Genomic DNA, 16,629 nt, shown 5'->3' with positions numbered 1-16,629 from the left:
CCTGTCCTCCGCACCTTGGGGTCCTGCATTTCTCATAGGCCTTGAACCCACTCCTGGAACCCCAGGAGCCCACCACACAGCCTGCTGGGTGCCTGAGCCCGGGGTGCTCTTCTCTAAACCGGGTGGAGCTGAGCTGGGCTTCTGTTCGTAACGCCCAGGGTCCTGGTGGAGAGGCACAGATGCTTATTTTCCGTGCTGGCCCCAAGGGGGGAGCTCCCAGACGCCCGCCCCAGAGGTTTTGTGAGGGGGACTGCGTGGGCTTCTCTTGGTGTGCTCTCCTTGCAGTTTGGTCTGATTGGCAGAAACCCCCGAAGTTTTGATGTGAGACCCTAAGCCAGCTCTGTGGGCGGTGCCCCCGCCCCCGCCCACACCCCTGTCAGCTGCTCACCTGTGTCACCTGTGCAGGTGAGGCTTCCTTATCGCCCCCAGATGCAGCCTTCGTGGGACCCTTCACTAGGCCCAGTTTCCAGAACAATATCTTTTTCTTACTGATCTGAGGGAAACCCTCTTGTATTAAAAATACAAACTCTTTTTAATATAGGTTGCAAAGATGCTTTTCTTGTCATTGTTGGTCAGTTTTATTTGTTTGTGGGTATTTTCTCTGTTCAGAACTTTCACTTTTTTACGTAGCCAAATGTAGGACTCTTTTAAAAAGAAGGCAAAACAGCAATGTGTGACTTTATTCTGGTTAACAATGGTAAAACAAAAATATTAGAATTGATGACATGTTTTCAATTTTGGAAAATTAAAAACGTATAGAGAAGTACAAAGAATAACTGAAGACATACCAAGAAATAAGATTTCACATACTTACTTTAAGTGTAAAGATTTACATCGGCTAAAAACCTAACAATGGCTTCGACCCGTGTTACCCACACCCAGCCATGTCAGTTTCACACCTGTGGCCCCTCCCCCCTGCACAGGTCATTGCTACAGGGTTTTGTACAATCCCGCAAGGTCTTGAAAAATATTTTACTTGGAAATGCAGGTAACTATGAAAAGTACCTGGTACTGTTTTGTGTGCATTTAAAAATTCATAAATGGTATCGTTTTATTTGGTAACTTGTTACATAAACTCAGCTTTGTTTCCAAATGTATCCATGTTGATACATAAATATCCATTTGGTAGCTTGCTATTTAAACTCAGCCTTGTTTCAAGATGTATCCATGCTGGTACATAAATGTACATAGTGTATTTTAAAAACTTGTGTCTTGATGGACATTTGGGCTTTTCCAAGCTGTGACTGTTGCACATAAAGACAGGATGAAGGAACAGGCTTGCATTTGAGATTTCCGGGCTGTGGGCTATGTGAGCCCCTTCCTGGGAGGCTGGCTCAGTGGTACTTACTGACTTGTACCAGGAGGCTGTGATACCTTGCTTCCCGTTTGACGTTTTTGCCAATCTGGAGGGTGCTTTTTCTCATTTTGGTTTTAATTTTTACTTCTGGCAGTCTTAATGCAAAGGAGCAATTTTTCTGGTGTTTAATGACTTTTTGCTTTTTCTCATTTGCCGAGAGCCTGATTAAGTATTTTGCGCATTTGTGTATTGAATTGTCCTTCTTTTTCCTACTGACTCATAGATGCGCTTTACGTAGGCTGGCTCCTAATCTCGCTGTCCATTAAGTCTACCAACCTTTGTTCTTTTGGTGTCTGCATTTCTCTCCGATTATTTTTGTATTTTAAATATTAAAAAATTTTAAACGTTAGTGATTAAATTTGCTGACTTATATGACAAACGTGCCTAAATGTTTTTGTTCAAATAAACAGCCAATTTCCCCAATAGCGTTTATTAAAGAGTGTGCTTTTCCCACTGCCATGAAATGTCACTTTGCAGCACTAGGCAAATAGGCATGACACATCGGTCTCTCTGAACTCTTGTTCTTCCATGTGTCCGACTTTCCCGGGACAGCTCCCCTCCGTTCCCATGACTGCCGCGTTGGAGTGTACTGTGACACCTGACCAGACCAATCTTCCATCGTGATTACCGTTTTGACGTGTTTCTTATGCAATCTTAATCTTTTATCCCCCCAACAGAATAAAGGGCCCGGCTGCCCTCCCACCCTACCGAGGGCTTGGGTGGAATCGGATTTCACATTCCTTTGTCACTGATTCATTCTTGCAATGGAGGGCACATTGCTGTCTTTTCTTTGACATGTCGGTGCTGGAAAGCCTCGACGTGGAGCGGTGAGCTATGCGGGGAGGACACGTCTGCTGTGTCTGCTTCCTAAACCCGTGAGCCCTGGAAGCTTCCAGTGCTGCGGGCGAGGCGGAAGGTCTGTGGGTGACGTTTCTGTTTGCTTGTTTCAGTGTTTCTCAGGAGTGAGGGTGAAGGAAAGCACTGATTGTGTTTCCTTTTGATTCCTTCAAACCCCAGCAATTGTGTCTGCTGAGGGCTCAGTGCTTAGTCATCCCCCAGCTACTCACTCATGACCACGGTCACCTGGGAAGTTACTGTCTCCTCGGAGTCAGGCATTCACGCCACCTCTCGCATGTCCCTGAAGAACATGGCACCCCGCCCGGGATCCTTCCATCTATGCCCACCAGCAGGGCACTCTGGGAGAGGCTGTCTACCCTCTTGGTCCTCATTCCTGCGAAAGGTGCAGGCCACCCTCCTCTCTCACTGCCACCTTCTAGTAAGGGTTCTTTCACGATGTACCTTTGGGGGTCAGTCCCTTAGAATGCATTTGCCTTGGGGACAGGCCCTTCCCAAAGCTGCCTTTGCCCCAAGGGGGCTTGCAGGGAAATCTGGCCTTCAGGGAGTCCTGCTTCCTGATGCCCCTGCCGACAGGGGATGCTCCCTGCTCCCTGCTGTGTGGTCCCTTCACCTGGGGCGACGCTCCCACCTTCCTCAGCTGACAGCATGGACTTCCCAGGAAATCCCAGCTCCAACGGAGCGGCGGGCAGCGTCTGAGGAAACCGCCTCCTCATCAGTGACTCTTCGGGCTTTGCACTTCGCCTTTCCCGCCGAGCAGATCTGTTGGGGGACTGGTAAAGTCCTGGCGTTCTCCCCCCAGGAGAAGGTCTGTGTATCTGTCTACTATCTATCTATCTGAGGACACACAGATACGTGCACACATACACGTGGATGGACACCACACACTCACACACACACACACATGTCTAAGCTATGCACGCGAGCACATGCACAGGCACGCACACACATGCACAGCACACATGTTTGTGTGTGAGCACACATGCGCACACACGCAGGCGCACACATACGACACAAACATGTTTGTGTGTGAGCACACACACACGAGCACATGTGCAGGCACGCACACACACATGACATATGCGTTTGTGTGTGGGCATACACGTGCACACATGCAGGTGCACACACACATGTATGCAACACACACAAGTTTGTGTATGAGCACACACACGTGCACACATGTGCACACCACTGTGACTTGAGTTTCAAAGGTACTGGCAATCAGGAAAACTCCCAGGCTAAGAACCCTGACATGGAAAAAACTTGGCCGGAAGGTGCTCTGCTTTGCAGAGCTCCAAGCAGCTGCATTTCCAGCAGTGATTAAGGACAAGGAGGCTGTGGGGGGCCTTGCCTGTGCCCAGCCCTCTGGGAACAATGTCATTGTGTGCCCGCCTCCCACAGGGGCCCCACACAGTACTCACTGGCAGTGGCCCCCCACACAGGTCGGAGTCAGCGTGTCCAGGGGCAGGGAACCGGTCCAAGGGCAGCCGCAGGGGGCCGCCCAGTCTGTCGGGCACCCACACTGGCCACACTGCTGACTGCGCCGCCTACCTGTCCTCCCAGGCCTGGCGGGCCCTGCCCTCTGTCACCCTGTGCTGAGTCACTCTGTACTGCCACTGCTGCAGCTGCAGGGGTCTTGCAGCCCCTCTAGCCCCCTGTCCTCTCTGCACCTTGACTGGGAAGGTCTCTGGGTTGAGGGCCAACAGCCTGAGGGTTTCCGCACCATGGAGCACGGGGCCACCTGCCAGGCAGGCCAAAGTCAAGTCTGAACAGGAGACGTCAGGCACACCTGCTGGAAACCAACAAGCACTGTCTGAAAAGCAGCTTCACGTCTTGACCGCTAACTTGGTGAGAACATCTGATACGTTTGTCTGTATTGCGCTCTATGTAAAGGACACATTCTTTGGAAACTCAGGGTTGCAGAGTTTTATTATTGTCATATGTGACTTTGCCGTGTTTACTATCAAACTGGCCTTTGTCAGGCCTGCTCAGGGACTCTCCTTGGAAAGGGCCTCGTATTGGTCGTCGTGGCTCTGGAGACGCCAGGCTGACGAGGAGGCATGGTCTGCTGGCAGTCTCCTCCCAAGTCAGTTAAAAAAACGGTTTTATTTTCCCCTCATTTCACATCCCAGTTGCTCCCCAGCAAGTTCCCACCGAGGACAAGTGATGGGCTGGGACCCTGGGCGAAGCCCCAGACTGAACCGAAAAGGTAGCTGCACCTTTAGTCCAATGGCTGAAGGACTGGCGCCCATCCATGACAAAAGTCACCTCAACTGAGCCCCGTTCCTTTGGCCCCGCCCCCTTTGCCCTCTGGACCCAGGTATGTGGCCACCCTGGGCCCCTCTCTGTCCCCTCCGCCACCTCAGCATGTGAAGCTGATTTTCCCACTCCCAGCAGCCTGCTTGCTTTTTGGTCTCCGCCTGCCCCTCCCCTGTCCCCACCCCAGTCCCCACCCCTGTCCCCAGCTGAGGCTGCACTTCAGCGCCTCCCACCCAACCTTGTCCAGAGCAATTGGCCCCCCTGCTGGCCCCTCCCCAGGGCCCGGAGACCCAGTGGCCCGGATAGAGCATTTCCTGGCAGCGACCTGGGTGCCCATAACCCTTCAGGCCGAGCAGCGGTGAAGGAAAGCCGACCAGCTGGTCTCGAGGGAGCAGCGACTGGATTCCAACAGGAGAGTGAGGCCGACTCTCCAAAAAGACCCCCGTTGCTGGTGTTCTGTCTCCCTGTGCTTCCTGTCGATCATCTTACTACCAGTTTGTGGAAGCAGCTGCTCACGGCCCAAGTCCACCCTGCACTGTGGACTCCCATTTTGTAAACGTGTAAGGAGTGAGTAAATTAAGCGGTGTGACCCTGCTGGGGCCCTGACCTCGCCGGCCCCGAGCGGGCCCACCACGGCTGTGCGGCATAATGATTACATTACGGTCTTGTGATATTATTCAAAATGACTTCAGATAAATGAATGATAAACTAGGGGTTATGCCGCCTTTATTACGGAGTTGATAGGTAGCTAATCAGTGACCAAGTGTGTTTCATTACATAAATTATGAGCCGGAGTTTGATGTGAATTCCCAGAGAGGCTGGTTTGGAGCATCATCGGGTCTGAGGCCGCAGGCGGAGCTCGGGGTTCCGGAAACAATGGGCCTTTAGCTCTCCTCATGTCTGTAAATTACGCAGAGTTATCTTTGAAGGCCTGGGGGAAAGGCTTGAATCCACTCACAGATTTTCTTCGTGGTAAAGGATCAACACTTCTGCTTTCAAAGACGACTTCTTCCACCCTCTGTATTCTACATCCGTTTAGCAGGAAGGTTTCCTTATTCCTGAAGCTGGTGTGTGAAGAATGGTAAAGACTGGGAAGCGGCCGGTCAGTGGCAGGTTGTAGGAGAGGCGTTAAAGTGTCAAGTTCCGAATTCTCCAAAGCTGGTGGAAAGCCAGGGGCGGCACTGCCCCGGGCTCCCTGGAGGCGCATTTGTGTGGGTGCGGAGGAGGGCCCACGCCAAAACCTGCCGGGTGGGTGGCGGAATGACTTCGCCAGGGAAAGTGTGCCTTCAGCGGCAGGGCCACAGCTGAGGAACTTTCGCCGGGTCAGGGAGACAGGGTGTGGCAAAGCCAGGGAGCCAGCCAGCAACGTCCGGGCTGGCCTTCCCCCCTTAACTAGCTCCTTTCCTGCGGGGGGGGGGGGGAGGGCAAGTGACTTAAGTGTTTCCATTTCTTTACCTGTGAAACGAGAAAGGACAATGGCCATTTGCATCCACTGTGAGGGTTTGAGAGGATGCTCAGGCAGTTTGCCAACAAATTCTACCATCTCTGGTCTCTCATCAGCACTGGACACCCAAGAGCTCTTGTCCCTGGTGCCACGGACATCGTTGGTGGTAGGAGGTGCGACAATTCTGGCCTTGAAACGTTTACCTGGGAGGCGGCCGCAAGCGCTGGGCCCAGGCAAACGGTGCCTCTCATTTGAAGCTCTTGCTGCCGGACTCCAGGAGGGCCTGTGCCTGCCCTTTGCGTGATGGGATTGTGCCACACATGAGAACACGGGCTAGGAAGGGCTGCCCCACGCAGGCGCAGGCGTCTCTGCGTCCTCGGCAGGTGCACACTGGAGAGCTGCCGGGGGGAGGGCCTTGGTGTCCAGCATGTCGGGCAGTGCCGCAGTCGGCCCGTGACCCCGAGCAAGTCTCCGCACCGCGCCGAGCATCGGAGAAGCTGTGTGCACGCGAGCACGCACACATGTGCCCACACATGCAAGCACACACGTGTTCACACATGTGAGCATGTACGTGCACACATGTGTCCCTGTGTGAGTGTGTGTGTCAATGGGGGTGTGGAATAGATCAACTTCAAAGTCCTTTTCGGCTCCGAGTTCTAAAACACTGAAACATACACTTTACATTGACCCCGCTTCACATGTTTTTCGAATCCTGCATTTCTTGCCAAAGAACCCACAGCGGACCGGAAGGTGCACGGCTCCCGGACCTACCACCGGAGATGAATTCGGCCGGGAGCACTCAGACAGGAAGGGGACAAAGCGCTCGGTCACAGGGCTGAGCCTGAGAATGGACAAATATGATGGGGACCTTAAGAGGGTTGTGATTGAGTCTGAGAGACCAAGCCAGGTGAGAGGAGGGGGGAGGGGATGCAGGGAACTGGTCACGCCCAAAGATGGCACGGATGTGACAGAGGAGGTGGAAGGCGTGAGCCTGGAGGCCCAGCCGGAACTCTGGCCTCCCCGTGTCATGGACACTCGAGTAGGAACGCAGCCCGCCCCCAGGGTCTGTGGGGGAGACAGGGTGGGGCAAAAGCAGGTTTGCAGTTGCTTGCGTGGGAAATAGTACAACGGCCAGTCAATAGTGATGCAAGAAAATCTCTAAACTGAACCTGCTCTTGCCCCGAATTTTAATGACAGTCTAGAGGTGGCCGGTTGTTGCTCCTTTTCCGTCTTATTAGGGTAAACGTGAGACAGTTTGCTGATGGACTCAGAGAGGGTCAGCCTCCCTCTCTGCCTGCAGGGACCAGCCAAGAGTGCGAATCGGTGGTGGAGGAGCCGGGGTGGGCGTGTCGTCCTGGTCGCACCCCGGCTGCTGCTCTGCTGCTTTTCTCGGGAAGGCTGCTGGCCCCCTTCGGCGATGGGGCCCATTCGGTCCTGCCGGCCGTCAGCCGAGATGTTGAGAGCACTGACGAGTACTGATATTACCGGCGAATCGTCTACCATACGTCCGATGTTGGATTAGTTCACCAAATATATTTTTCCGAGTGACTTGTGAAAACCCTCAAACACAGTTTTCAGAGGTCTAGATGTCCAGTCGTAACCAAGGAGCAAGACGATAAAAACAATAAGGGGTGGCTGTTGCGAAAGATGATGATTTTCAGTGAAGCCGGGAGAGAAAACTGGGTCCTCGGCTGACCCGCCCCTCGGCTGACCACAGACAGGGACGTGGTCCCTAGGACCGAGTTGCGGGTGGCCACAGGCTCTTACTCGTTTCATTTTGCTCTGAAAAGGAAGCAAACAGGCAGTCAATCCACATCCAGGTAAGATCCGTGTGAGAAACCAGTATTTGTGTTTTGTAAATATTGGGCTCCCTGCTCACATGCTTTTTACAATTTCAATATGTCACGCCGCACAGTGCGGGCCCTGTGGCTCAGCGCACGCCGTGGGGGCCGGCTCCAGCTCGGTCTTGGCTGCGCATCTGCGCGTGGGCGGGCCTTGCCGGCACCGCAGCCCGGTGCCGGGAACAGTTGGTCTCTGTTTATCTGTGGGCTGAGGCTAAGCACAGATAATTGTATTCCCCAAAGATGTTTTTCTCAAATTTTGATAAAGTCAAAATAGAAATTAGGCTGGGATTCTGTAGCTGATGGCATTTAGAGTAGTTTCTGCTAACACAAATATTATGATATTTTAAAAATGAAGAAAATTGGCCCGCGTCCCAGAAAGGCAAGGCTGGGAGAAATCAGCAGATCCGCTGAAGCACACATATATGTAAACCAGCAACAGCCCCCCCTTCTGCAGGTCTCTCTGACACACTCACACGCACACGCACGCACTTCTCTGTGGAATGCCGAGGTGTGAAGAGGACACGCTCCCCTCGTGAAATCCCTGAAGTTCAATGTGACAGAATTTCTTGAGTTTTGGCAAAGCTGAGTCTGGAACTTAGAAGCGCAAAGTGGAAATATCTTTACTGAATGGTCACAGGACCTACGGGGTTGGGGGGGGGGCGCTCTTTGTATTTTTAGCAATTCCCAAGCTGATTTTCCTGGATCCTGATACTCAGTTCACATAGCCCTCAGTACTGTGAGAACTTGGACTGCTAGGAAATTTAAATGATTCAGAGAAAATGAAATGCTAGTAAACCTTTTAGGCTGACTTGCCTACTTGCCTGTTTATAAGGACCAAGCAGATCATTTTATTTGTTCGTCATCGAGCAGATGGTCACGGAGCTTGCTCGCTCTGTGCCAGGCTGCGCACCAGGGCTGGTGAGGGAGACGCCTGCCCAGCTTGCTGGGAAGTCACCCCTTCACAAGGGGCAAACCAAGGAGACGCCCGGCACAAGCCCTGGGAAGGAGTGCTGGGAGCAGGGAGGCTTCAGGAGGGAGGGTGGTCAGCAGTCTGCAGCGAAAGGCTTCCTGGAGGAAGCAATGTTTGAGCTAAGTGTCAACACCAGGCCTAGGCAGGGTGAGCCGCACTCCTGACCAGGGGACCCTATTTACAGCTGTTGAAGGGCAAGGGTCCTGCCCAGGAAGCGGGCCAGGGTGACAGAGCACTGTCCCCACAAGGGAACACCTTGCCAGGGGGCCAGGAGTGGGCAGGCCAACCGTGCAGGGCCTTGAGGGGTGGGAGCTGCGGGGCGAGTCGCGGGGTTTGACCGGGGGCAGCAGTGAATCCACGTGTGGGTGCTCCTCTGTCACCCTGGCTGCCCAGCATCAGCGTCACACAGACATCTCGTCACACACTGGGGTGTGACCAGTGGACCATTGTGGAGCAGCGGCTGTCAACCTCTGTCATCTCAGGGCACACGGGAACTCACTGCTGCAGCTCTGCGACTCACCAAAAAATACATTGTTCTGCTGATCTCACAGAAAATAGATACAGTGTTGACTCCTGCACACGGGACGGCTATTGTTGCGTTGGCTGCTATTGTGGTTTTCTCTGACAGTCTGAGGGAAAAGAGCCCAGGGTCTCTGACTGAATAGCCGGGGGCTGTGTGTGTTCAAAATGCTTGTGGCCCACCAGCTAAAAAAGTCGCTGCAGAAGAGTAACACCTCCCAGCTGTGGTAACACGAAAGGCGCTTTAAAATGCACTTTGAAACGCAGGGTGCCCGAGCGTAAGGAGCGTCTCTGCTTGCTCACCCTTTAATGACAATGAATGTGCTCACTGTCCCACGGGGACAGGCGGGTTGGCGAGGAACGTGTTGTGTAGAAGCAGCGAGATCTGAGGGCACCTTTGGTCTCACCCCAGTAGAGGTGATAGGGCACCGTGGAGCCTTCGAGAGGCCCGGGGACAAACCAAATCAGGAGCTCCCCATCCCACTCTCTGTGGCCCGTTTTCTCGTGCTTTCTGTTCCGCCGATGGCCGCACACAGGTGTGACGGGGGGGAGGGGGGGGCAGTGTGGGAAGCGGGGTCTCAGGGAATAGTGTTCAGATGCTTGTTTCCGGGTCTCCATGGTCCATCGGCGAATGAAACAGCCAATATTCAAAGCCCGAATCCATTTTCATCGCGCCTCCGGAGGCCCACTCCCCCCGCCTGGCCGGTGTGGCGCGGCCGATCGTGAGTCATTAATCACTCTCTGTTTGGGCCACGTGTTATCGTTCGGGCCTGTCCAGCTCCTGCGCTGGTGGCAGAGCACCGAGGCCCGGGGTTCTTTGTCCACGTGCCCGGCCGGGGTGCACACCTGGGGACCGGCGGCGGGGGGCGGGGCCCCATTCGGAAGTCCTGGGTAGCCTCCAAAACATGCCAGGTGAAAGTGGAACCACACAGGCTGCAGTTAGGTGGCCTGACAAGTAAATGACTGGTGGCCATTTTCAAGGTATCACCTGGGAGTGAGGGCTCACCTCTTACAAGGTCTGTGCTGATTCATCTGGAGACACATATTGGAGAACTAACGCTTTAGTTAGTGTGGGGGCACTTCTGCATTTACAGAACGCATCACTGATTATGTGATGTGCAGACAAACAAGAGCTACCCCCAGCACTTGGCTTTTGCAATTTAATTCACAACTTGGAATGACACAGTTAAACTTGCGTCCTAGGAGGCCCCGGGATACAATCCATCATTAGGAAATGCTTAGGAACGTTACTGGAGCACACTGAGAATGCACAGCTTCGCGGCCATGCTGATGTGGCTTACAAATAAAAAATAATAACTTCCCCCCCAAATCCTACCACATAACAGGGCTCCTGTCCAGGCGTGATTTGCCGGTGGCATCCCGCACGTAGGTCTACGTATCGGCAGTCCTTCATGACACCCGTTTGTTTCCTGTTCCAGGGTGCAAGGCACCGGGAAGGGTTTTATTGGGATGACAGCCTCCAGATTTACAATGTTGCATTCGTGTGTACATGTTTTCTAGCCCCCGCAACAAAAAAGGCTGCTCTGTATCCACACCAGTGACAAATCTGCGGGACGCGGCTCGTTGACACACCTTTTTATTACTGCAGCTGCCTTGTTTTTTTCTACCCCAAATAAAAGGAAATCACAGGATCCTTACAAGAATAGCTGGCAGCAGGTAGTTACTGGGAAATGCACGTCCCCGACGCTCCGCTTTGCAGCGCCCATCCGGGTGGCAGATGAGAGGCTGGACGCCACCGCCGGTGATGAATGGGCGGGTGATGGCATTCGGCTAGCCTCGCTGTAAAAGCAGATTCGCCGGCCCTCTTTGTGTGCTTGTCCTGACACCTCGGATGAGCGGGGCCCCAGGACTGCCCTGCCGGAGCAGCAGCTCACATAAATGCCAGACACCAGGGCTGCTGGATGGCGCTTCGCAAACATCCCACCCGTCACCCGCCTACAGGGAGCCGATCTGTGAAGCCAGCACTCGCCGCCTTACAGGAACAGGGACCTGGCAGCCCCCCTGTGCCCGAGGGTGGATGGTGGGAACAGCGGGCCCTGTGCCTGGCTGGCCCCTGGCTGCCGGGTTTCCCTGGGCGAGGGGGGTGCCCGGGCGCCTTGGAGGGGACGGTGCTACTTAGCATGCACTGGCTTTTCTTCTGAAAGTTCTGTGATGGTGGAATGTGACAACTCTGCCCTGGAGACACCACAGTGGAAATCACCTGTGTGGCCTCACTTCACTGGTACTTGAGGCAGCTTGTCGGAGCACGAGAAGCCAACGTGAGTGTCGCTGGGTGTGCGTTTTTCTTCATAGGGTCCCCTCCCTTCATGCAGGACCCCGCCTAAACGTGGGGCCAGCGGCGCCCCCGGGCTGAGTCCGAAAAGCGGACTTGGGACAATACTCGCACCTGCCGCCCATGAGCAGGCACGTCCCCACCATGAACGGTTTCTCTTGTTCCATAGGACACGCAGGTGACTCAGGAAGGACTTTTGAAAATCCTTTCTTCATATAATTCTTGATATTTCTTAAAATGAGGCTTTTGTGATTTCTTTTTGAAATTTTGTGCTTACCCACAATTTTTACCACCTCACCCCAGAATGGTGAAGCTAAAATTTCTTTTGTTTTTTTGTATAATGCACAGATGTGAAGGTTGGATGTGGAATTGTGTGAGAGCAGCCTCTCCCTTAAAACGGTGCTTCTCGGGGACCAGGTGGGCTCCCCTGGCTTTGCCTACTGTGGTCAGATGGCTCTGCCTGGGCTCCACGGGTGTGCCCCGGCCACCATCCACACCCCGCACACCCCTGGCTACCTACAGACTCGCATCTGAAAGAGCTTGAACAAAGTGGCTTAAACGATGCCCAGGGTGCAGGTTAAACGCCGGGCCGGCTAACCAGCCGCACTGGAGCAAGGTGGACAGCTGCTGTGTCTCACGGGCCCTCCGTTGAAAAAAAAAACCCTGCTCTGCAAAGATAGGCCGCACATTTAAAATCCACCCTCTCTGTTTTTAGCCCAGGATTCCACGACCTCACAAGAAAGGAGTTTTGAACAATTACAGAGCATGCAACACGGCCCTGAGGTCCTCATCGAGTGCCACCGAAGACGGCGACTCTCCAGCTCCGTGGCGGTGCTCGCCGGCGTGCCTGCGTTTCCAATTCAAAAGAGCGCCCGTGAAGTTTACCTGCGAACGCCCAGCATCTGTAAACAGTCGCCCCTTTCTCAGCACGCTTCATGACATGTCACATTATTTCTCGCCAAGCCGAGTCTTTCCGCATGTCGGTGACATTCCCGTTTAGCAAAGAGACTCTTCAACAAGAGAACTGCCTCCAGTTCTTTGCAAGGAGGTTATAAGTGCTAATTTTTCTGTTGCCAATATCGATGATTAAATCACCTTAATTTGCATGGTCTGAGTTAATCACGGGATGATTTATTCATCTGCTATGTTTACATGAAGTGGATCGCGACGATTTAGTTTATTTTAACTGTAGTTATTAGAAATACAGTCAACGGTAATAGATGCCAGAGCAAATAAACATTTTAGCAGGAAACGTTTAAATGCTCTGGGTGGCCCTACGAGCCAGCATAGCAGGTGGTGATGTCCTGTTTTTAAATTACATTTCAGCAAGTGAACATAATAAATCCTCCTGTGTTATCCGTTTTGCTGGTAGCGACTTATACCCACATTATTCAGTTTGACCTCATTCTTGCTAATCACCGTCCTGGTTTTAGCAGCTGCCACAGTGAGTGAAACAGTTAATGCAGCATTCGTGCCGAAAGAGTGCCTGTCAGGCTATTGATGACAAATTAAAATTAATAAAGAAGACCTGTGTTGAGTTTGAGGCAACGGAACAGCGCGGCGCCCACGTGACGGCGTGGCCTCTGGGGCGCTCCGCGAAGAGTGTGTTTGGCGTGTGCGGGCTGTCTGGAAGGGCGAGCGGAGACCGCCGGCCCTCTGCCGGGGCCTGGAAGCCTCCCCAAAACAGCCTGGATGCCTTCAGCCTCATCCCATGTAATTTATCCCTTCGAGAGTTATTTCCCGCTCTGCGCACCTTCGCTCTGTGCTGCAGTAATAGAGTTTCCAAGCGTCTACGTTTCTATTTACCTCGGCAAGAACCTGTGCGAGAACCGTCACGCACACATCAGAGTGCGGAAAACACAGCACCTGAGCCCAGCTCCGGCCCACGTTTCCGCCGGATCGGCCCGCCGCCGTTTCCAACAGCCCTTAGCATGGAGGGTCGTCCTTTTCTTGCTCACAGAAAGTGAGGCCCGATCACAGTGCGCTGATCTTCTCGGCGGTTCCAAAAGGAGAGGGTGGACGTCTCCAGACGTTCCCGGGGCTTCTGTACGTCTCCTGTCTTCCTATAAAGAGCATGTTCATCTGGAGGGAACAAGGACCCCGGGGGGGGGGGGGGGGATGGGACACTGGTGTGGGCCGCTCTGAGGCTGGGCGGGGGGGAGTGAATATGGCAACGGGGTGTCATGTAGTCCACGGACTGACTATTGCCGGCATTGCAGGGTCAGCGGTCACGGTGTGGACCGGACCCAGGACGCATAGTGGAAGCTGAGTTCTCTGCCGGAAAGGAGGCAGGGTGTGCGGGTCAGGCGAAGTTGTGGGTAGGTCAGCTCAGCAAGCACTAAGCTTCCTGGCTGCCCTGGAGAGAGGGAGTAAGGCCAGACCCAGTCCCAGCTCCCCCCGGAAATCGAGGGGAAGCCCAGGGCCCACTGATGAAAAGCGGTGTTACAGAGCGTGGCCCAGGGTCAGGAGCTCATGTGGTTTGGCCTCTGCTGGTGACGACGTCAGCCGTGACCTCAGGGCTGTGCCTCCCTCGGTGACCTTGAATTTCTCGTGCATGTCCTGTCTGAGTAACCAGCCCCAGATTCCATGGGCATGAAAAACAGTGGGGGAAGGTCCTGTCTTGGGGTCCAGGGCCCTGGGGTGATGGCCTGCATGCAGCCCGTGCCCCCCCTCAGCCCGCCCCGACCACCGTGAGGCCACCTGGGTGGCCTGCTGACCCACCACCGTGACGGCCACGTCTCTGGTCCCTTCTCGCGGGGCCCTGCATGCAGCGTGCAGGCCACTGACTCCTGGACCAGGAGTGAGGTTGCACAGCGGTCATCTGAGACGTGACCGTTCGTTAGAGGACTCGGACGTTGGCCTGATGTGGGTGGACCTGCTACCTTTCCCTTCTCTTCCAAGAGCAGGGTCGAGGCCATGCCTTGCCTCAGTGTGACTTCAGGTAGTGAGTCTGAGCCAACAAGGCCTTTTAGGCTTAGAGAGCACCAACAAGGAGGAAGACAATGGACTTGATACATTCAGTAACAGTCTTACCAGTTTCTAAGTCGCCGTCTCACTGCTGTAAAAGGCCATACACGGTCTTATTGGAAACCGACACTGCATTGTAACCCACTGCAAACCACAAACGGTCCCCGTTTGCCGGGATGTTTGACGGCGTGGCCGAGTGGTGCTTGCATCGTGGCTGCCCGTCCCATCTGAGGCCCAATGGGCCGTCCATTGCACAGGTGTGTAAAATGCTGGTGCCCATCCCTCTCGCCCCTGAAATATGCAGTTGTTGTAATACAGGTTCCAGCAGGTTGATGCCGTGACTGAATGACGGGAGCCCTTTGCAATTCGTAGGGTTGACATACACCTCGTCAAATTGCTCTGTCTCTGGGTTGTAAAATAGAAATACAGAAAATGAGGAATTAATTCAATTAACCATTTTCCCACCCACATTTTACCTTTCCTCACGGCTCTGGGGAATAATTTATGAAATGTATATCACCAGAAGACTTATTTTTGCCATTATTTTTAACTTAATGAGTATACCTTGCACATCAGAGGGAAAGAACAAAGGTTAAATCTTACATTAACAGCACATCGCAACATGGTATGCAAATGTCTGTATGCAAATAGAAGGCCCCGGAAGATAAATGCGTTATATTTTTAACCAGTTAACTATGACTGTGAAGTATTGTGTGAGATATTCAGTGGTTTCATTTTTATATCTTTCTTGTAAATAATGCATAAAGTATGTAGATGGTGTCAAAATATGATTAAGCTATTAGCTTTATAGTTTTCATAGTTAAGAATGTGTTCAGCATGGAACCTTAATAACTCATTTCTAAAGGCAGCGACCATTATGAAATATTTCTTGTGCAAGTGAATGTTATCATGTGACATAATGATTTTGCTTAAAACCAAGTTAAATGAGGAGTAAAATTAAACAATATTGCATGAATTGTGTTTGACTAATTTTGTGTCACATTGTATTAGCCAAGCTTTCAGAATATGTGTTAATGACAAATAGTGTAAGCCCTCGACATACTTTATATGTCTGCACAACCGCCCTTAAGTCATTAGCTTGTTAAAGGTTCATTTTGTTTGCAGTTTTTTGTAGCCAGTGGCTTTTCCTGATTACTTTTGCCCATAAAAGTAGACACACTTTGGAAATAAATTTTACATACATCGTGGGGACTTCATTTCAGTAACAAGGGCCTGGTTTTTATGAGAAAAGCAAATCATTTGAATCCGGGAGACATTGAAGGAGATGAGTGTTATTTCTAAGTTAGACACCGTAACGACTTCCTACAACAGGAGCCGCAGCCTCGACAGAACGCTGCTGTCCTGGTAGGGGACTTCCACGGGTCGCCTCTGGCGAGGAGACGCTCGAGCGCCAACGTGGCGACCCGTTGCAACGGCTGGCTGTCCCGCCTTGGAGACACTGAGGGGCCGACCCAGGCCTCCCCTGTGCAAGGCAGTCACCTGTGGTCAGCCAGCAGGACCGGAGGGCTCTGTGGGGGGCGTGGGACCTGGGTCACTGGGACAGCCGGCAGGGGCCGCGCTCCTGGAGGTGGCACTGGACCCTCACCGGCCGCAGCAGCGCCGTCCGCGGCGGAGTGGTAACCATGGCCAGTGCTGATCACGTAACGGGATGTAAAGTGTCAGGAAACACCGTGTGTGGAGCAATACCGCTGACCAAACATGGGACAAACGTGACGTCAGTGTCCCCGCCGTTCCCCACAATGCTTGCGGTCCGTGGCGGCGCTTCCGGAGTGGAGCAGCAGACCCCTCCGGGTGCGCTCAGGGACCCGAGTGGGGCAGGTGCATGCAGGGCAGGGCGGGGGAGTGGGCACAGGCCAGGTGCCACATGCTCCGCGACCCAGTGAAAAGCTTGAGCGATGGCAACAGAGCCCAGGGAGTGAGGCCACCGTGTCACATCCACACGCAGAAGGGGCTGCAGGGGGAGACGTCCCTGCTAGCTCGGCAGGTTCCCAGTGCACTTTCCCGCAAAGGCTCCTCTGCTTGTTGTGCGTGTGGAGCGGACTGGAGGTAAACGAGGCTCTGTTAGCTGCCGGTGTCGGGGTGTGGAGGCGACCTGGGCCA

This window comes from Desmodus rotundus, chromosome 4, assembly GCF_022682495.2.
Source record: "Desmodus rotundus isolate HL8 chromosome 4, HLdesRot8A.1, whole genome shotgun sequence".
NCBI classification, from domain to species: domain Eukaryota; kingdom Metazoa; phylum Chordata; class Mammalia; order Chiroptera; family Phyllostomidae; genus Desmodus; species Desmodus rotundus.
Note: the sequence above shows the minus strand (reverse complement) of the source record.